General features: G+C 37.2%; 1 non-coding gene across 1 annotated transcript; it reads right to left on the reverse strand.

Annotated features, from left to right (window-relative positions):
- Positions 1-20,447: 20,447 nt before the first annotated feature.
- LOC112714123 (small nucleolar RNA R71) lies at positions 20,448-20,551 on the reverse strand. The gene has a single exon (XR_003159078.1). It is a non-coding gene; the product is annotated as a small nucleolar RNA R71 (small nucleolar RNA).
- Positions 20,552-23,474: the final 2,923 nt, after the last annotated feature.

A 23,474-nucleotide genomic window follows, 5' to 3' on the forward strand; every position in this document is an offset into this window, starting at 1 on the left:
ATGGATTAGGCAACAATAGCATTTGATAAGATTAGTTAGACAAGCAGAAAAGAGTGGTTTGGTATTCAAAGAGCATTAAACAGCAAATTTGGAATATTAAAGACAGGCAAATAAATAAGTTGGGAATATATTATTGAGAAAACAGTTAAGGTTTCAGAGTTATCTATTTTCCGGATTAACTTTTATTACTAATTAATTTAATCATGCAAGATTTAATTTCATGGCAAACTATATGTGACTATACCCTAATTCCTTAGACCTTCCTAGTCTCCTCTAAAATTCATCAACTGGCAATTCCTTGGTCAATTAAATCCAACTAGAGGGTGATGATCAATTTCTAGTTTATATGCCAAAAGAATCCTAATTATCCAAAAATAAAGGGATTATATGCCACGTATCCCGTTAAATACAAACAATTAGAAATTCAGTATAATATGTTTTCAAGCTGTTGTTCAAGTAAAGAGCTTTTCCAAGTTTTACAAGAACTCAATTAGAACATGGGTCATACTTCCGTTCCACCCAAATTCATAAAATAAAGAACGAAAATAATTATTGAAATATAAATCAAGACATGAATTAAATTAAAAAGATCAAACGAATCAATCCATACAAATAGACAGAGCTCCTAACCTTAACAATGAAGGATTAGTTGCTCATGGTTCAGAGGAGAAAAATAAGGATTCTGGTAAAAATTGTGTACTCTGTCTAAATGAACAGAGTTCCTATTTATAACTAATCCTAATAAATTTAAAATCTAATTATCTAAAAAAATATCTTTTCCTAAAAATCAGATTTGAATTTAAATTCGAATTAATTAACCAGTCTTCCGCTGATGGGTGGGGACCACTTGATTTGTCCATTCTGCAGCTTCTAATCTGTGTTTTCTGGGCTGAAAACTGGTTCAAAACGCTGCCCAAAATCCACATCAGCGATTTCTGTAAATTCTGTAGATCGCGCACGTCATGCGGACACGATGCTGAGCAAATCTTCAATTCACGCGTGCGCGTCAGTCACGCGCACGCGTCGCCATGGATACTTCCAGATCACGCGCACGCATCAGGCACGCGTGCACATTGCTCCTCGCAGCCATCTCCTTTGTTTCTTGTGCTGCATAAACTCTGTCAAATTCTGCCGAATGCTACCTGAAATAGATAAAATTGCCCAAGACTCAAAATAGCATCCATAGTGGCTAAAATATAATTAATTCTTAATTAAACTCAACAATTTAAGTGCAAATTCACTAGGAAAAGACAGACAAGTTGCTCACACATCACAACACCAAACTTAAACTGTTGCTTGTCCTTAAGCAACCAAAACTAATATAAGCTTATGATGTGAATTTGCATGAGAATGAGAGTTCGATTAAGCTCGTGTCCCTTCTTATAGTCGGGTTTACAACTGCAATCCTGAATAGGTTTGGCATCTCACTCTCCCTTGAATCAGAAGAATGTTAATGTCATTCAGAATTAGAATCCAGATAATATTATGAATTCTCTGATTTTTTTATATTTCAGTTTAATCCTTGAACACAGCAAAATTCACTTTAATTTATTTTTCTTTGGTGCTTTGCACATTGAGTCTAGCCGTGACTTTAAATATTTTGTCTCAAGCTTTTCTTGACACAGAAACACCACAAGCACTTAACTGGGGAACTCCCTTTGAGTTCTGATTTTTTTTTCAGTTACTCCCAGACAGTGGTGCTCAAAGCCTTTGGCATACTCTGTTAAACGCACTTGGTCTCGACTCTAAGTGTTCTGTCTCAAGGATTACCTGACACAATCACACCACAAGCATATGATTAGGGAAACAACTGTTTGAGCTTTTAATCATGTCTGACCTCCCTAGTCATTGATGCTCAGAGCCTTGGACCTTGCTTTTATTATTATTTATTTATTTATTTTTTCCCTTTTGCTGTTTCTTTTTCTTCAAGGATTAAATTTTTCTAAATTTCAGAGAAGTCATAATAATTCTCTAAATTTCTATTCCTTATACATTAACATCCCTTGATTCAAATTCAAATATGCACTGTTCATATCATGCATTTAAGTAAATAAGACTATTAAAATTAACTCAATTTCTCATGCAACACATCACTTCTTTTTCTTTTCTTTTTAGATTCAAGTTCAGTGAGTGGTACAGGAAACATCCTTTTATCATTAAAGCAATTAAAAGAAAACTAAACTAGTCCAAGGATTCTAACTAATAAAGGATCATGTAACAGACAAAGCAAAATAGCAGAAAACCGGAACATAACATAGAAAAAGAGGGGAGGAATAAAAATATGAAAGGAACTCAACCACCTTAGTTATCCTAGCGGTTGCTTTATTCTTTAGTTTGTGCTCCTAAATGAAGATGATTCGCCTCCCTTTTGTGCCAGAAAACCCATAAGCGCAGCGTCAACACCAAACTTAAAGGTTTGCTTGTCCTCAAGCAAAGAAGAACTGAAAATAAAAATAAGAGAGAATTAGGAGTGGGAGAGAGAGAAAGAAAAGTGATGACTGTGCGGCGAAGGCGACGCGTACGCGTGCAGCACGCGTACGCGTAGGTCGCGAATTTTCTTTAGGACGCATTAGCGTCAGGCACACGTCCGCGTGCCCGGGGTTTTGCGCGATTCGCGCGAAGTGGTGCACGAAATTGTGATCTCTTATAATGGCATTCAACTTAGTGTGCACATTTACTAACTCAACACTTTCTTCACAACTTCGCACAACTAACCAGCAAGTGCACTGGGTCGTCCAAGTAATAAACCTTACGTGAGTAAGGGTCGATCCCACGAGATTGTTGGTATGAAGCAAGCTCTGGTCTTCTTGTAAATCTCAATCAGGCGGATAATAAATGGTTATGGAATTTTCGAATAATAATAATAAGTAAACAGAAAATAAAGATAGAAATACCTATGTAGATCATCGATGAGAATTTCAGATAGGCGTATGAAGATGTTGTGCTCCTTTTGAATCTCTGCTTTCATACTGCCTTCATCCAATCCTTCTTACTCCTTTCCATGGCAGGCTGTATGTAGGGCATCACCGTTGTCAATGGCTACATCCCATCCTCTCAGTGAAAAAGGTCCAAATGCTCTGTCACGGCACGGCTAATCATCTGTCGATTCTCGATCATGTCGGAATAGAATCCCTTGATACTTTTGCGTTTGTCATCACGCCCAACAATCTCGAGTTTGAAGCTCGTCACAGTCATTCAATCCCGGAATCCTACTCGGAATACCACAGACAAGATTTAGACTTTCTGGATTCTCATGAATGCCGCCATCAATTCTAGCTTATACCACGAAGACTTTGATCTCACGGATTGGAAGGCTCGGTTGTCAGGCGAGGGCAACCATGCGTCGTGCATCAGGAATCCAAGAGACACACACTCTAGCTTTCGCTTGTAGAACGGAAGTGGTTGTCAGGCACGCGTTCATAGGGACGGATGATGATGAATGTCACGGATCATCACATCCATCAGGTTGAAGTATGAGTAGTATCTTAGAACAGAAATAAGATTGTATTTGAATAAAAGATAGTAGTAATTGCATTAAAATTCAAGGGACAACAGAGCGCCACACCCTTAATCTATGGTGTGTAGAGACTCCACCGTTGAAAATACATAAGTGATGAAGGTTCAGGCATGGCCGAATGGCCAGCCCCCATAAACGTGATCACAGGATCAAAAAATACAATCCAGGACCCAGCCTCAAAATACAATAGTAAGAGGTCCTATTTATACTAGACTGGCTACTAGGGTTTACAGAAATAAGTAATTGATGCAGAAATCCACTTCCGGGCCCACTTGGTGTGTGCTTGGGCTGAGCTTGAGCTTTACACGAGCTGAGGCTTCTATTGGAGTTGAACGCCAAGTTGTAACGTGTTTTTGGCATTCAACTCTGGTTCGTGACGTGTTTCTGGCGTTTGACTCCAGAATGCAGCAGGGAACTGGCGTTGAGCGCCAGTTTACGTCATCTAATCACGAATAAAGTATGGACTATTATATATTTCTGGAAAGCTCTGGATGTCTACTTTCCAAAGCCATTGAGAGCGCGCCATTTAAAGTTTTGTAGCTCCAGAAAATCCATTTCAAGTGTAGGGAGGTCAGAATCCAACAGCATCAGCAGTCATTTGTCAGCCTCCTTATCAGAGTTTTGCTCAAGTCCCTCAATTTCAGCCAGAAATTACCTGAAATCACAGAAAAACACACAATCTCATAGTAAAGTCTAGAAATATGAATTTAGCATAAAAACTAATGAAAACATCCCTAAAAGTAGCTAGATTATACTAAAAACTATCTAAAAACAATGCCAAAAAGCGTATAAATTATCCGCTCATCACGAAGCCAGCCACGCGCACGCACAACTCTATGCCCAAACACTCCTTTACGTCGATTTTGCAGGTCACGCGTACGCGTCATTGGCGATAATTGCAAACGACGCGCACGCGTGGAGTACGCGTACGCGCGGTCATGCTTGTGCGCCAAGCTTGGGTCCAGTGCCGCTCCCGCGCAACTCTCTGTCTACTTTTTTTTTCATGCACACATGATTGACGCGTTCGCGTCGGTGACGCTTGCGCATCGTGTGTGTGTTTTTTTTAACTTGAGGTGCTCGGTTCCTGGAATAACATAGCTGCATGATAAAAAAATTAGTAAGAATTCAATAATATAAATAAAAAACTACTACTACAAAAAATAGAAATAGCTAAGGATACGAGATTATCGGGTTGCCTCCCGACAAGCGCTTCTTTATCGTCACTAGCTTGATAGTCAGCTCCTCTAAGGAGGAGGATCATAGGGGCTCAGCTCTTCACCCCTTACTTTGAACTTCTTTCCTATGTCTCCATAACGTAGCTTAATATGCTCCAGAGAAAGAATTCTGATTACTGTATAAACTCATGCTAGATTGCTGGTCAACACCACCTTCATTCCTGGGGAGAAACCTTCAGTGGGGATCTTTTTGTTTCTCCATCCTCTGGGTACTTTCTTCTTTCTGGGAACCTCCTCCTTGGTAGATGATGCATTTCCAACACCAAACTTAGGTTTGATGTCAGGAGAAATTTTATTGATTGTTACCAATGGAGGTTTGAGCTGTAGATCCTGCTGTGTATCATCAGGGGGTTTTTGAAGGGTTGGATCAATAAGCTCAGCCTGCATGCACCTCACTTCTTCACCTGTTGGATGTATATCTTTGAAGACATGAAAGACTAGATGCTCATTATGCACTCAAAGCACTAATTCGCCCACTTCTACATCAATAAGAGCTCTTCCAGTGGCTAGGAATGGTCTTCCCAGAATTATAAAGGCATTCTCATCCTCCCCCGTGTCAAGAATCACAAAGTCTGCTGAGAGGAAGAACTTACCCACTTTGACCAAGATATTCTCTAATAATTCGTATGCAGGGTTCATAGATTTATCTGCCATCTGCAATGCTATCTTTGTGGGTTGTGCCTCTTGGATTTGCAGCTTCTTCATCACAGATAAGGGCATTAGATTTATGCTTGCCCCCAGATCACATAGGACTTTCTCAAAGGTTGTGCTCCCAATGGTGCATGGAATTTGAAAGCTCCCTGGATCTGGCATCTTCCTTGGCAAGTCATTCTGAATGATAGCACTACATTCCTTAGTCAGGACTACTGTTTTATCTCCCTTTAAACGTTTTTTTCTTTGACAACAGCTCCATCATGAACTTGACATAGATAGGCATTTTCTCCAAAACCTCAGCAAAAGGAATATTGATTTGTAACTTTCTGAAGATTTCCAAGAACTTTGAAAACTGCTTGTCCTTGGTCTCCTGTTGAAGTCTCTGAGGATACGGCATCTTAGGCTTGTACTCAGGAGCCTTTGGCAAAGTAGGATAAGTGTCAAGAGAGTATGGGAATGGGTTGTCCACATGCTTTGGAAGGTAGAGCACTACTTCTTCCTTCTTCTCCTCTGGAGCTTCTTTTTCAACTAGCTCTTCATTGACCTTGGTCTCAGAGCCAGCTACTTTACTACTTCTCAATTGAATGACCTTGCAATCTTCTCCTGGGTTCACCAATGTATCACCTTTAAATGTACTTGTAGACCTCTCAAGTAATTGCTTGCTCAGTTGGCCCACTAGCACCTCTAAATTTCTAATGGAAGCTCTGGTTTCCTGCATAACTTGTAGTTCCGTACTTGCCACTTGTCCACTTATCAAGGTGATAGCCTTGCATTCCTCTCTTGGATTTGGAATTGTGTTACTAGGAAGGCTATTTGTGGTTCTCTGATCAATTTTGTTAACTCTAGTGGCTATTTGACCCATTTGAATCTCCAGGTTCTTGATGGATGCTCTGGTTTCCTGTCTAAAACCTGTCAATATTGCTTCTAAACCATTGTTCTGTTGGAAACCGCCTTGAGAATTATTGTTGAAGTTCTGAGGTCTCTGAGGTCGATCCCTCCATCCAAAATTTGGGTGATTTCTCCATCCCTGGTTGTATGTCTTATAATATGGGTCATTGTTGGGATTCCTAGGACCACTCCCCATGTAATTCACCTGTTCAAAAGAAGGTTGAGCATAATCATAATTATCATTTTGCACAAAATTACCTGCAATGTCATAGGAGACTTCCTGTGGTGGATTTTGGGTGTTGATAGCTGAGACTTGCATGCCACCCATGTGTTGAGTAAGTAGATTTATTTGCTGAGACATAAGCTTGTTCTGAGCAAGAATAGCATTTAGAGTGTCTACTTCTATGAACCCTTCTTCTGAGGAGTTTCAGAATTCACAGGATTCTTGTTAGAGGAGTATAAATATTGGTTACTTGCAACCAATTCAATCAGCTCAATAGTCTCCTCCGGTGTCGTCTTCTTGTGCAATGAACCTCCTGCAGAATTGTCTAAGCACATCTTGGACATTTCACCCAAGCCCTCACAAAAGATATCAAGTTGAGTCCATTTGGAGAACATGTCTGGAGGGCATTTCCTAATAAGTAGCTTGTATCTCTCCCAAGCTTCATACAGAGTCTCACCATCCTTCTGTCTGAAGGTCTGAACCTCCATCCTAAGCTTTGTCAGCTTCTTTGGTGGTAAAAATTTTGTGAGAAACTCAGTAACCACCTTGTTCCAAGTATCCAAACTCTCCTTGGGTTGGGAATCTAGCCATAGCTTTGCTCTATCCTTCAGAGCAAACGGGAAGAGCATGGGTTTGTACACATTTGGGTTTACTCCATTTGTCTTCACAGTATCACAAATTTGCAGAAAACTAGAAATAAATTGATTTGGGTCTTCATGGGGAAGACCGTCATACTGGCAGTTATGTTGCGCCAGAGTGACCAGTTAAGGCTTCAACTCAAAGTTGTTCCCAGCAACAGGAGGCACCACAATGCTCTTTCCATACAGATCTGCAGCAGGAGCAGAGAAAAAGCTAAGTACTCTCCTTTGTTCATTCCTCTTTGGGTTTGCCGCATTGGTATTATCAGTATTAATTGGATCCATAGTGGATTCTGCAGCCTTGTAAAGTTTTGCTTGTTGTAAATGCCACCTGAAAGTCCTTTCAGGTTCAGGATCAAAGTCTAAGAGATGTTCTTTGTCTCTGTTTCTGCGCATAAACAAACAGCAAACAAGAAAGAACGAGAATCTCTACGTCAGAGTGCAGAGAATTCCCAGTGAGGTAACCTGTGAAAAAATACTAAATAAAATAAATAAATAAATAGGAAAAAAATAATAAATAGTCAACACCAAACTTAATTTCAGAAATTAAGAAAAATATTGGTGCTATTTATTTATTTAATTTTTTAAAAATAGATTTTAATAAAATTAAAAATAAAGTGCCTAATTTAAGCAATCAAACAACTTATAGTTGTTAATCACAGTTAATCCCCAGCAACGGCGCCAAAAACTTGGTGCGGTATTTTACAACCCACAAACTAACCAGCAAGTGCACTGGGTCGTACCAAGTAATACCTTACGTGAGTAAGGGTCGATCCCACAAGGATTGATGGATTAAGCAACAATAGCATTTGATAAGATTAGTTAGACAAGCAGAAAAGAGTGGTTTGGTATTCAAAGAGCATTAAACAACAAATTTGGAATATTAAAGACAGTCAGATAAAAAGTTGGGAATACATTATTGAGAAAATAGTTAAGGATTCAGAGTTATCTATTTTCCGAATTAACTTTTATTACTAATTAATTTAATCATGCAAGATTTAATTTCATGGAAAACTATATGTGACTAGACCCTAATTCCTTAGACCTTCCTAGTCTCCTCTAAAATTCATCAACTACCAATTCCGTGGTCAATTAAATCCAATTAGAGAGTGATGATCAATTTCTAGTTTATATGCCAAAAGAATCCTAATTATCCAAAAATAAAGGGATTATATGTCACGTATCCCGTTAAATACAAACAATTAGAAATTCAGTATAATATGTTTTCAAGCTGTTGTTCAAGTAAAGAGATTTTTCAAGTTTTACAAGAACTCAATTAGAACATGGGTCATACTTCCGTTCCACGCATATTCACAAAATAAAGAACGAAAACAATTATTGAAATATAAATCAAGACATGAATTAAATTAAAAAGATCAAACGAATCAATCCATACAAATAGACAGAGCTCCTAACCTTAACAATGAAGGATTAGTTGCTCATGGTTCAGAGAAGAAAAATAAGGATTCTGGTAAAAATTGTGTACTCTGTCTAAATGTACAGAGTTCCTATTTATAACTAATCCTAATAAATTTAAAATCTAATTATCTAAAAAAAATATCTTTTCCTAAAATTCAGATTTGTATTTAAATTTGAATTAATTAACTAGTCTTCTGCTGATGGGTGGGGACCACCGGATTTGTCCATTCTGCTGCTTCTAATCTGTGTTTTCTTGGCTGGAAATTGGTTCAAAATGCAGTCCAAAATCCACGTCAGCGATTTCTGTAAATTCTGCAGATCACGCACGTCACGCGGACGCGTCGGTCACGCGGACCCGTCGTTGAGCAAATCTTCAATTCACGCGTGCGCGTCAGTCACGTGCACGCGTCGCCATGGATACTTCCAGATCATGCGCACGCGTCAGGCACGCATGTGCGTCGCTCCTCGCAGCCATCTCCTTTGATTCTTGTGCTGCAGAAACTCCGTCAAATTCCGCCGAATGCTACCTGAAATAGATAAAATTGCCCAAGACTCAAAATAGCATCCATAGTGGCTAAAATATAATTAATTCTTAATTAAACTCAACAAATTAAGTGCAAATTTACTAGAAAAAGATAGACAATATGCTTACACATCACAACCCCAAACTTAAACTGTTGCTTGTCCTTAAGCAACCAAAACTAATATAAGCTTATGATGTGAATTTGTATGAGAATGAGAGTTTGATTAAGCTCGTGTCTCTTCTTATAGTGGGGTTTACAACTGCAATCCTGAATAGGTTTGGCATCTCACTCTCCCTTGAATCAGAATAATGTTAATGTCATTCGGAATTAGAATCCAGATAATATTATGAATTCTTTGATTTTTTATATTTCAGTTTAATCCTTGAACATAGCAAAATTCACTTTAATTTATTTTTCTTTGGTGCTTTGCACCTTGAGCCTCGCCGTGACTTTAAATGTTTTGTCTTAAACTTTTCTTGACACAGAAACACCACAAGCACTTAATTGGGGAACTCCCTTTGAGTTCTGATTTTTTTTTTCAGTTACTCCCAGACAGTGGTGCTCAAAGCCTTTGGCATACTCTGTTAAACGCACTTGGTCTCGACTCTAAGTGTTCTGTCTCAAGGATTACCTGACACAATCTCACCACAAGCATATGATTAGGGAAACAACTCTTTGAGCTTTTAACCATGTCTGACCTCCCTAGTCATTAATGCTCAGAGCCTTGGACCTTGCTTTTATTATTATTTATTTTTTTTCTTTTTGCTGTTTCTTTTGCTTCAAGGATTAAATTTTTCTAAATTTCAGAGAAGTCATAATAATTCTCTAAATTTCTGTTCCTTATACATTAACATCCCTTGATTCAAATTCAAATATGCAGTGTTCATATCATCCATTTAGAATTACCATTAATACCACCACATTTAAGTAAATAAGACTATTAAAATTAACTAAATTTCTCATGCAATACATCACTTCTTTTTCTTTTCTTTTTAGATTCAAGTTCAGTGAGTGGTACATGAAACATCCTTTCAGCATTAAAACAATTAAAAGAAAACTAAACTAGTCCTAGGATTCTAACTAATAAAGGATCATGTAACAGATAAAGCAAAATAGCAGAAAACTGGAACATAACATAGAAAAAGAGGGGAGATATAAAAATATGAAAGGAACTCAACCACCTTAGTTATCCTAGCGGTCGCTTTATTTTTCAGGTTGTGCTCCTAAATGAAGATGATTCGCCTCCCTTTTGTGCCAGAAAACCCATAAGCACAACGTCAAACTAACCGGCAAGTGCACCGGGTCGTACCAAGTAATACCTTATGTGATTAAGGGTCGATCCCATGAGGATTGATGGATCAAGCAACAATGATTGAGTAATTGGCTTAGTCAAGCAAGCAGGAAATAGTATTTGGATGTTCAATCATACAGAAACTAAAATAATAAAATAAATAGCTTTGGAATAAAATATTAATAGGGCAGTTAAGACTTCAGAGTTATCTATTTTCTGGATTAACTTTTATTACTAATTAATTTAATCATGCAAGATTTAATTTCATGGAAAACTATATGTGACTAGACCCTAATTCCTTAGACCTTCCTAGTCTCCTCTAAAATTCATCAACTACCAATTCCTTGGTCAATTAAATCCAATTAGAGGGTGATGATCAATTTCTAGTTTATATGCCAAAAGAATCCTAATTATCCAAAAATAAAGGGATTATATGTCACGTATCCCGTTAAATACAAACAATTAAAAATGCAGTATAATATATTTTCAAGCTGTTGTTCAAGTAAAGAGCTTTTCCAAGTTTTACAAGAACTCAATTAGAACATGTGTCATACTTCCGTTCCACCCATATTCATAAAATAAATAACGAAAACAATTATTGAAATATAAATCAAGACATGAATTAAATTAAAAAGATCAAACGAATCAATCCATACAAATAGACAGAGCTCCTAACCTTAACAATGAAGGATTAATTGTTCATGGTTCAGAGAAGAAAAATAAGGATTCTGGTAAAAATTGTGTACTCTGTCTAAATGTACAGAGTTCCTATTTATAACTAATCCTAATAAATTTAAAATCTAATTATCTAAAAAAAATATCTTTTCCTAAAAATCATCTTTGAATTTAAATTCGAATTACTTAACCAGTCTTCCGCTGATGGGTGGGGACCACTTGATTTATCCATTCCGCAGCTTCTAATCTGTGTTTTCTGGGTTGGAAACTGGTTCAAAATGCGGCCCAAAATCCACGTCAGCGATTTCTGTAAATTTTTCAGATCACGCACGTCAGGCGGACACATCGGTCATGCAGACGCGTTGCTGAGCAAATCTTCAATTCACGCGTGCGCGTCAGTCACGCGCACGTGTCGCCATGGATACTTCCAGATCACGTGCACGCGTCAGGCACGCGTGCGCGTCGCTCCTTGCAGATATCTCCTTTGATTCTTGTGCTACAGAAACTCCGTCAAATTCCACTGAATGCTACCTGAAATAGATAAAATTGCCTAAGACTCAAAATAGCATCCATAGTGGCTAAAATATAATTAATTCTTATATAAACTCAACAATTTAAGTGCAAATTCACTAGGAAAAAGATAGACAAGATGCTCACGCATCAGAAGTCCATAAAACTTGCAATTCTGTTGCATCAGAGAAACTAATTGAGACTTTAGCTCAAAATTGTTTGCTCTAATGGCAGGGATTGAGATGCTTCTTCCATGGAAGTTGGAATTTGGTACAGTAAAGTCACCAAGCATCTTCCTTGCATTGTTGTTAGGTTCGGCTGCCATATCCTTTTCCTGTTCGAAAATTTCAGTTAGGTCCTCTTCAGAGTACTGTGCTTTAGCTGGTCTTAGCTTCCTCTTCAAGGTCCTTTCAGGGTCAGGGTCAGCTTCAACAAGAATGCCTTTTTCCTTGTTCCTGCTCAAATGAAAGAGAAGAAAACAAAGAAGGTATGGAATCCTCTATGTCACAGTATAGGGATTCCTTTATGTGAGTAGAAAAGAAAAAGAATGAGAATGAGAAAAGAAAGAGAAAAATTCGAACACAGAGGAGAAGAGAGGGTTCGAATTTTAGGATGAAGAGAAGTGTTAGTAAATGAATAAATAAATAGAAAAAGATGAGAGGGAGAGGGAATTCGAATATTAACTAAAAGAGAAGAAAAATATTTTTTTATTTTAATTATTAGTTAAAATTCGAAAATTAAGAGAAAAAATAAAATTAAAATTAAAATTTGAAACAATTAGTTAATTAAAAAGAATTTTGAAAAAGAGGAAGGTGATTTTCAAAAATTAGAGAGAGAAAAAGATAAGAAATTAGAAAAGATTTTGAAATTGATTTTGAAAAATATATGATTTAAAAAAAGATATTTTGAAAAGATATGATTGAAAAAGATATTTTGAAAAAGATTTGAAAAGGAGATTAAAAAGATTTGATTTTTAAAATTAAAATTGATTACTTGACTAACAAGAAACTAAAAGATATGATTCTAGAATTTAAAGATTGAACCTTTCTTAACAAGAAAGTAACAAACTTCAAATTTTTGAATCAATCACATTAATTGTTAGCAAAGTTTTCGAAAATTATGAAATAAAATTAAGAAAAAGATTTTGAAATCACTTTTTAAAATTTTGAAAAATAATAAAAAATAAAAAAGATTTAATTTTTGAAAAAAATTTGAAAAAATAAGATTTTCAAAATTGAAATCTTGACTTGACTAACAAGAAATAACTTATTTTAAAAATTTTTTGACGAAGTCAACCCAAAGATTTCGAAAATTATGAGTAAAATAAGGAAAATATATTATTTTATTTTTTAAATTTTTAATGATGAGAGAGAAAAACACAGATATGACCTAAAATATGAATATTTTGGATCAAAACCAATGATGCATGCAAGAACACTATGAATGTCAAGATGAACACCAAGAACACTTTGAAGATCAAAACAAGAATGCAAGACACCAAACTTAGAAACTTTCATGTTTAGACACTAACAAAACAAGAATGCATATGAAAAACAAGATAAGACACAAAACAAGAAAATATAAAGATCAAACAAGAAGACTAGTCAAGAAAAACTTGAAGATCATGAAGAATGCAATGTATGAATTTTTTGAAAAAAATGCACAAATTTTAAAAACATGCAATTGACACCAAACTTAAAAATTGACACTAGACTCAAACAAGAAACACAAAATTTTTTGGTTTTTATGATTTCAATAAAATTTTTTGGATTTTTCGAAAATGATTTTTAGAAAAACGAAAAAGAAGAAAAATTTTTGAAAGATTTTTGAAAACTTTTTTAAATTAAAATAAAGGTTGAAACAAAAAGAAAATTACATAATCTGAGCAACAAGATGAACCGTCAGTTGTCCAAACTCGAACAATCCTCGGCAACAGCGCCAACAACTTGGTATGCACAATTATAATATCACTCTTTTTCACAACTTCGCACAACTAACCAGCAAGTGCAATGGGTCGTCCAAGTAATAAACCTTACGTGAGTAAGGGTCGATCCCACGGAGATTGTCGACTTGAAGCAAACTATGGTCACCTTGTAAATCTCAGTCAGGCGGATTCAAATGGTTATAGAGTTTTAATAATTAAAAGATAAATAGAACGTAAAATAAAGATAGAGATACTTATGTAAATCATTGGTGGGAATTTCAGATAAGTGTATGGAGATGCTTTATCCCTCTTGAATCTCTGCTTTTCTACTGCCTTCATCCAATCCTTCATACTCCTTTTTATGGCAAGCTGTATGTAGGGCGTCACCGTTGTCAATGGCTACTTCCCATCCTCTCAGTGAAAAAGGTCCTCTACAGTTTCCCGCATGGCTAATCAACTATTGGTTCTCGATCATGTAGGAATAGGATTTACTATCCTTTTGTGTCTATAACCACGCCCTACAGTCGCGAGTTTAAAGCTCGTCACAGTCATCCCATCCCAGTCCTACTCGGAATACCACAGACAACGTTTAGACTTTCCGGATCTCAAGAATGCCACTAATGGATTCTAGCTTATACTACGAAGACTCTGATCTCATGGAATGAAAGGCTCTATTGTCAGGAGAGGCAACCATGCATCGTGGACCAGGAATCCAAGAGATACACACTCTAGCTTTCACAAGTAGAACAAAAGTGTTTGTCAGGCACGTGTTCATAAGTGAGAATGGTGATGAGTGTCACGGATTATCACATTCATCAGGTTGAAGTGCAAATGAATATCTTAGAATAAGCATGAATTGAATAAAAACCAGTAGTAATTGCATTAATACTCGAGAAACAGCAGAGTTCTACACCTTTAATCTATGGTGTGTAGAAACTCTACTGTTGAAAATACATAAGTGATGATGGTCTAGACATGGCCTTGAGGCCAGCCCCCAAAACAAGATCAAAGGATCAAAAGATAATCCAAAGATGTAGGTCTAAGGACTAGACGTCCAAAGATGTCTAATACAATAGTAAAAAGTTCTATTTATACTAAACTAGTTACTAGGGTTACAAAAATGAGTAAATGATGCAGAAATCCACTTCCGGGACCACTTGCTGTGTGCTTAGGCTGAGCATTGAAGCTTTCATGTGTAATGGTCTTTCTTGGAGTTGAACACCAGTTTGTAACTTGTTTTTGGCGTTTAACTCTGCTTTGCAACTTGTTTCTGGCGTTTAACGCTAGAATATGGCAGAAAGCTGGCGTTAAATGCCAGTTTACGTCAACTAAACTCGGGCAAAGTATAGACGATTATATATTGCTGGAAAGCCCTAGATGTATACTTTCCAACGCAGTTGAGAGCGCGCCATTTGGACTCCTGTAGCTCCAAAAATTCCATTTCGAGTGCAGGGAGGTCAGAATCCAACAGCATCAGCAGTCTTTTGTCAGCCTCTGAATCAGATTTTTGCTCAGGTCCCTCAATTTCAGCTAGAAAATACCTGAAATCACAGAAAAATACACAAACTCATAGTAAAGTCCAGAAATGTGAATTTTGCTTAAAAACTAAGAAAAATATGCTAAAAACTAATTAAAACATACTAAAAACTATATAAAAACAATGCGAAAAAGTGTATAAATTATCCGCTCATCAAGTATCTCCATAACTGCAATTAGAGCAACCAACTTTGAGCTTAAGTCTCAATTAGTCTCTCTAATGCAACAGAATTGCAAATTCCATGGACTTCCACTGGAAGATCCACATCAGTTTCTAGCTGAATTTTTGTAAATCTGTGATACTGTTAAGACCTTTACAGTGGATCCTGAGGTCTACAGACTTATGCTCTTTCCCTTTGCGATTAGAGACAGAGCTAGGATATGGTTGGACTTTCAACCTACGGAAAGCCTAGACTCTTGGAAAAAATTGGTCAATGCTTTCTTGGCCAAGTTCTTTCCTCTTTAGAAGATGAGCAAGCTGAGGGTGGAAGTTCAAACCTTCAGACAAAAAGAGGGTGAATCCTTCTATGAAGCTTGGGAAAGATACAAGTAACTGATCAGGAGATGTCCGTCTAACATGCTCTCAGAATGCTCTATCTTAGGTATCTTCTATGATGGTCTCTCTGAGATGTCCAAAATATCAGTGGACAGTTTAGCTGAAGGATCACTCCACTTGAAGAAAATGCATGCAGAAGCAAGAAAACTCATTGAGATGGTTGCAAACAACCAATTCATGTACACTTCTGAGAGAAACCCTGTGAACATTGGGGTAGCTTAAAAGAAAGGAGTTCTTGAAGTAGACACTATGAATGCCATATTGGCTCAGAACAAGATCTTGACCCAACAAGTCAATATGATCTCTCAGCATTTGACTAGAATGCAAGCTGCAATTGGCAGCACTCAAGAAGCTTCCTCTGAATGAGAAGCTTATGATCCTAAACAACCCATGATAAAGGAGGTGAATTACATGGGAGAACTCTATGAAAACATCTACAACCCTTCATGGAAGAACCATCCTAGTCTTTCATGGAAGGATCAACAGAAGCCTCAGCAAAGCTTCAACAATAATCAAGGTGGAAGAAACCAGAATAGGTTCAACAAAAAACCACCATTCCCATCTTCTCAGGAACATATGGAGACTCCTAGGCAGAGCATTTCTGACCTAGTCACTATAGTCTCCAATCTCTCTAAGACCACCCACAGTTTCATAACTGAAATGAGGTTCTCCATCAGAAATCTGGAGGTAAAAGTCAATCAGCTGAGCAAGAGGATCCCTGAGACTCCTCCCAATTCTCTTCCTAGCAACAATGAAGCAAACCCAAGAGAAGAGTGCAAGGCCATCTATGTAGAGACTGAGGCCGAATAGCAAGAGAGTGCACTGGAGTTGAACGCCAGTAAGGAAGTCCTTATTAGGCGTTTGATGAGCGGATAATTTATACACTTTTTGGCATTGTTTTTAGGTAGTTTTTAGTAGGATCAAGCTACTTTTAGGGATGTTTTCATTAGTTTTTATGCTAAATTCACATTTCTGGACTTTACTATGAGTATGTGTGTTTTTCTGTGATTTCAGGTACTTTCTGGCTGAAATTGAGGGACCTGAGCAAAACTCTGATAAAAGGCTGACACAGGACTGCTGATGCTGTTGAATTCTGACCTCCTTGTACTCGAAATAGATTTTCTGGAGCTACAAAACTCCAAATGGCGCGCTCTCAACGGCGTTGCAAAGTAGACATCTAGAGCTTTCCAGCAATATTTAATAGTCCATACTTTATTTGAGATTAGAAGACGTAAATGGGCTCTCAACACTAGTTCCATGTTGCATTCTGGAGTCAAACGCCAGAAACACGTCACAAACCAGAGTTGAATGCCAGAAACACGTTACAACTTGGCGTTCAACTCCAAAAGAAGCCTCTGCACGTGTAAAGCTCAAGCTCAGCCCAAGCACACACCAAGTGGGCCCCAGAAGTGGATTTCTGCATCAATTACTTACTTCTGTAAACCCTAGTAGCTAGTTTAGTATAAATAGGACATTTTACTATTGTATTAGACATCTTTGGTCTCAGTTTTATTCCATTATTCATCTTAGGAGACTATTGATCATTCATGGGTGCTGGCCATTCGGCCATGCCTGGACCTTGATCACTTATGTATTTTCAACGGTGGAGTTTCAACACACCATAGATTAAGGGTGTGGAGCTCTGCTGTACCTCAAGTTTTAATACAATTACTACTATTTTCTATTCAATTCAGTTTATTCCTGTTCTAAGATATTTGTTGCACTTCAACATGATGAATGTGATGATCCGTGACACTCATCATCATTCTCACCTATGAACGCGTGACTGACAACCACTTCCATTCTACCTTAGACCGGGCCCATATCTCTTGGATTCCTTAATCAGAATCTTCGTGGTATAAGCTAGAATTGATGGCGGCATTCATGAGAATCTGGAAAGTCTAAACCTTCTCTATGGTATTTCGAGTATGATTCAAGGATTGAATGACTGTGACGAGCTTCAAACTCGCGATTGTTGGGCGTGATGACAAACGCAAAAGAATCAATGGATTCTATTCCGGCATGATCGAGAACCGAAAGATGATTAGCCGTGCTGTGACAGAGCATTTGGACCATTTTCACTGAGAGGATGGGATGTAGCCATTGACAACTGTGATGCCCTACATACAGCTTGCCATGGAAAGGAGTATGAAGGATTGGATAGAAAGCAGAGATTCAGAAGGAACACAGCATCTTCATACACCTATCTGAAATTCCCATCAATAATTTACATAAGTATTTCTATCTCTACTTTCTATTTATTTATTATTATTATTCGAAAACTCCATAACCATATATTATCTGCCTAACTGAGAATTTACAAGATGACCATAGCTTGCTTCATACCAACAATCTCCGTGGGATCGACCCTTACTCACGTAAGGTTTATTACTTGGACGACCCAGTGCACTTGCTGGTTAGTTGTGCGAGGTTGTGAAGAAAGTGCTGAGTTATAAACGTGCATACCGAGTTGAATGCAATTATTAGAGATCACAATTTCGTGCACCAAGTTTTTGGCGCCGTTGGTGAGGATTGTTCGAGTTTAGACAACTGACGGTTCATCTTGTTGCTCAGATTAGGTAATTTTCTTTTTATTTTCTATCCGAAATGTTTTCAAAAAAATATTTTTCAAAATTTCTCATCTGTTTTCGAAAATTATTCTAAATTTTTAAGAATGAATTCTAGAGTTTCATGTAACATGTTGAAGCCTAGCTGGCTGTAAAGCCATATCCAAATCCTTTTGGAATGAGACTTCAACTAATCACCTCAATGCATGTAATGCCATCCTAAAGCTGGCTGGCTATTAAGCCATGTCCAACCCTTGGATTGGAGCTTTAGGCTAACATTGAAAGATTCCTGGAATTCTTCTTAAAAATTTTTGAAATTCTTATTTTCTTTTTCCTATATGTTTTCGGAAAAAAATATACAAAAATCCAAAAAATTTATAAAATCATAAAAACATAAAAATCAAAAATATTTTTGTGTTCTTGTTTGAGTCCTTAGTCAAATTTTAAGTTTGGTGTCAATTGCATATTCATCTTGCTCTTGCATTTTTCGAAAATTCATGCATTCATAGTGTTCTTCATGATCTTCAAGTTGTTCTTGGTAAGTCTTCTTGTTTGATCTTGATGTTTTCTTGTTTTGTGTCTTTTATTATTTTTCATGTGCATTTTTGCACTCATAGTGTCTAAGCATTAAAGATTTCTAAGTTTGGTGTCTTACATGTTTTCTTTGCATCAAAAATTTTTCAAAAATATGTTCTTGATGTACATCATGATCTTCAAAGTGTTCTTGGTGTTCATCTTGACATTCCTAGTGTTCTTGCATGCATAATGTGTCTTGATCCAAAATTTTCATGTTTTGGGTCATATTTGTGTTTTTCTCACTCATTATTAAAAATTTAAAAATAAAAAATATCTTTTTCTTAATTTGCTCAAAAATTTCGAAATTTTGGGTTGACTTAGTCAAAAAAAATTTAAAATTAGTTATTTCTTGTTATTCAAGTCAAAATTTCAATTTTAAAAATCTTATCTTTTTCAAAATCTTTTTCTAAAATCAAATCTTTTTCATTTTTTTATTATTTTCGAAATTTTTAAAATTTATTTTCAAAATCTTTTTCTTATCTTTATCTCAAAATTGAAACTTTACTAACAAGTGATTGATTCAAAAATTTGAAGTTTGTAACTTTCTTGTTAAGAAAGGTTCAATCTTTAAATTCTAGAATCATATCTTTTAGTTTCTTGTTAGTCAAGTAATCAATTTTAATTTTAAAAATTAAATCTTTTTCAAATATCTTTTTCTTAAAAATCATATTTTTTTATCATATCTTTTAAAATTATATCTTTTTCAAAAATTTGATTTCAAAATATCTTTTCTAACTTTCTATATTTTCAAAATTGATTTTCAAATCTTTTTCAACTAACCAATTAACTTTTGTTTATTTTTTATCTTTTTCAAAACTACCTAACTAATTTTAGCTCTCTAATTTTCAAAAATTACCTCCCTCTTTTTCAAAATTCTTTTAATTAACTAATTGTTTTAAATTTTAATTTTAATTTTAATTCTTTCTTTAATTTTCAAAAATCACTAACTCTTTTTTAAAATTTATTTTTGAAAACTTCTCTCTCTCATCTATTCTATTTATTTATTCATTTACTAACACTTCTCTTCATCTCAAATCTCTGCTCCTATCCTCACCCTTGTGTTTGGATTATTCATTCTTCTTCACTCTTATTCCCTTTCTTCTTCTACTAACATAAAGGAATATCTATACTGTGACATAGAGGATTCCTCTTCCTTTTCTGTTCTCTTCTTTCTCATATGAGCAGGAACAAGGAAAAAGGCATTCTTGTTGAAGCTGATCCTGAACCTGAAAGGACTCTGAAAAGAACACTAAGAGAAGCTAAATTACAACAATCCAGAGACAACCTTACTGAAATTTTTGAACAAGAAAAGGATATGGCAGCCGAACCCAACAACAATAATGCAAGGAGGATGCTTGGTGATTATACTACACCTACTTCCAAGTTTGATGGAAGAAGCATCTCAATTCCTGCCATTGGAACAAACAATTTTGAGCTGAAACCTCAACTAGTTGCTCTAATGCAACAAAACTGCAAGTTTCATGGACTTCTATCAGAAGATCTCTACCAGTTTTTAACTGAGTTCTTGCAGATCTATGAGACTGTTAAGACTAATGGAGTAGATCATCAAGTCTACAGGCTCATGCTTTTCCCTTTTGCTATAAGAGACAGAGCTAGAACATGGTTGGACTCACAACCTAAGGATAACCTGGACTCTTGGGATAAGCTCGTCACGGCCTTCTTGGTTAAGTTCTTTCCTCCTCAAAAGCTGAGCAAGCTTAGAGTGGATGTTCAGACCTTCAAACAAAAAGATGGTGAATCCCTCTATGAAGCTTGGGAAAGATACAAGCAGATGACCAAAAAGTGTCCTTCTGACATGTTTTCAGAGTGGACCATGATAGATATATTCTATTATGGTCTGTCTGAGTTCTCTAAGATGTCACTGGACCATTCTGCAGGTAGATCCATTCACCTAAAGAAAATGCCTACAGAAGCTCAAGAACTTATTGAAATGGTTGCAAATAACCAATTCATGTACACTTCTGAGAGGAATTCCATGAATAATGGGACGCCTCATAGGAAGGGAGTTCTTGAAATTGATGCTCTGAATGCCATATTGGCTCAGAACAAAATATTGACTCAACAAGTCAACATGATTTCTCGAAGTCTGAATGGATGGCAAAATGCATCCAACAACACTAAAGAGGCATCTTCTGAAGAAGCTTATGATCCTGAAAACCCTGCAATGGCAAAGCTAAATTACATGGGGGAATCCTTTGGCAACACCTATAACCCCTCATAGAGAAATCATCCAAATTTCTCATGGAAGGATCAACAAAAGCCTCAACAAGGCTTTAATAATGGTGGAAGAAACAGGTTTAGCAATAGCAAGCCTTTTCCATCATCTTCTCAGCAACAGACAGAGAATTCTGAGCAAAGCACCTCTAACTTAGCAAACATAGTCTCTGATCTATCTAAATCCACTTTAAGTTTCATGAGTGAAACAAGGTCCTCCATCAGAAATTTGGAGGCACAAGTGGGCTAGCTGAGTAAGAAAGTCACTGAAACTCCTCCTAGTACTCTCCCAAGCAATACTGAAGAGAATCTAAAAAGAGAGTGCAAGGCCATTGACATAATCAACATGGCCGAAGCTAGAGAGGAAGGAGAGGACGTGAATCCCAATGAGGAAGACCTCAGGGGACGTCTCTCAAGCAAGAAGGAGTTCCTTATTGAGGACTTAAAGGAATCTGAAGGTCATATAGAGACCATAGAGATCCCATTAAACCTCCTTCTGCCATTCATGAGCTCTGAAAACTATTCTTCCTCTGAAGAGGATGAAGATGTAACTGGAGAGCAAGTTGCTCAATATCTAGGAGCTATCATGAAGCTGAATGCCAAGTTGTTTGGTAATGAGACTTGGGAAGGTGAACCTCCCTTGCTCATTAGTGAACTAGATACATGGGTTCAGCAAACTTTACCTCAAAAGAAACAAGATCCTGGTAAATTCTTAATACCTTGTACCATAGGCACCATGACCTTTGAAAAGGCTCTGTGTGACTTAGGGTCAAGCATAAATCTTATGCCACGCTCTGTAATGGAGAAGCTGGGGATCATTGAGGTACAGCCTGCCATATTCTCATTGTAAATGGTAGGCAAGTCAGTAAGACAAGCTTATGGATTGGTAGAGGACGTGTTGGTAAAGGTTGAAAGCCATTACATCCCTGCTGATTTTATAGTCTTAGACACTAGGATGGAGGAGGATGAATGCATCATCCTTGGAAGACCTTTCCTAGCCACAACAGGAGCTATGATAGATGTTAATAGAGGAGAATTAGTCCTTCAATTGAATGGGGACTACCTTGTGTTTAAGACCCAAGGGTGTTCTTCTGTAACAATGGAGAGGAAGCATGAAAAGCTTCTCTCAGTACAGAGTCAAACAGAGCCCCCACAATAAAAATTTAAGTTTGCTGTTGGGAGGCCACAGCCAAACTCTAAGTTTGGTGTTGAATCCCCACATCCAAACTCTAAGTTTGGTGTTGAGAGTCTACAACATTGACCTGATCACCTGTGAGGCTCCATGAGAGCCCACTGTCAAGCTATTGACATTAAAGAAGTGCTTATTGGGAGGCATCCCAATTTTTATTTATCTAATTCTATTTTTATTTTTATTTTTATTTTATGTTTTATTAGGTTCATGATCATGTGGAATCACAAAATAAATACTAAAATTAAATACAGAATCAAAAATAGCAGAAGAAAAAGCACACCCTGGAGGAAGGTCATACTTGCATTTAAATGCTAGTAAGGAGCATCTGGCTGGCGTTCAACGCCAGAACAGAGCATGGACCTGGCGTTGAACACCAGAAACAAGCAACATCCTGGCGTTTGAACGCCAGGAATACACCCTGAGGAGAGCTGGCGCTGAATGCCAGAAACAAGCATGGAACTGGCGTTCAACGCCAGAAACATGCTGCAATTGGGCGTTAAACGCCTAAAATAAGCATCACTTCGGCGTTTAAAAGCCAGAATTGCATGCAAAGGCATTTTACATGCCGAATTGGTGCAGAGATGTAAATCCTTGACACCTCAGGATCTGTGGACCCCACAGGATCATCTCAGGATCTGTGGACCCCACAGGATCCCCACCTACCTCAACTCACCTTCTCTCATCTTCTTCACATTCATCCTCTCTTCCCCATAAACACTCTTCCCCAAAACCCTTCACTAATCACCTCAATCTTTCTTTTCCCATCACCTCTTCACCACTCACATCCATCCACCCTTCCCCATAAACACCACCTACCTTCAAAATTCAAAAATCACTTTCCCACCCAAACCCACCCAATATGGCCGAACCTTAACCCCCCTCCCTCCACTATATAAACCCCTCCATTCTCCTTCATTTTCACACAACACAACCCTCTCTTCTCCTCCTTAGCCGAACCACAACCCTTTCTTCCTCTCCTCTATATTTTCTTCTTCTTCATCTATTCTTTCTTCTCTTGCTCAAGGGTGAGCAATGTTCTAAGTTTGATGTGGTAAAAGCATAGCTTTTTTTATTTTTCCATAACCATTGATGGCACCTAAGGCTGGAGAAACCTCTAGAAAAGGGAAAGGGAAGACAAAAGCTTCCACCTCCGAGTCATGGGAGATGGAAAGATTCATCTCAAAAGCCCATCAAGACCACTTCTATGAAGTTGTGGCCAAGAAGAAAGTGATCCCCGAGGTCCCTTTCAAACTCAAGAAAAATAAGTATCCGGAGATCCGACATGAAATCCAAAGAAGAGGTTAGGAAGTTCTT

Source organism: Arachis hypogaea, chromosome 9 (genome assembly GCF_003086295.3).
Source record: "Arachis hypogaea cultivar Tifrunner chromosome 9, arahy.Tifrunner.gnm2.J5K5, whole genome shotgun sequence".
In the NCBI taxonomy this organism is placed as follows: domain Eukaryota; kingdom Viridiplantae; phylum Streptophyta; class Magnoliopsida; order Fabales; family Fabaceae; genus Arachis; species Arachis hypogaea.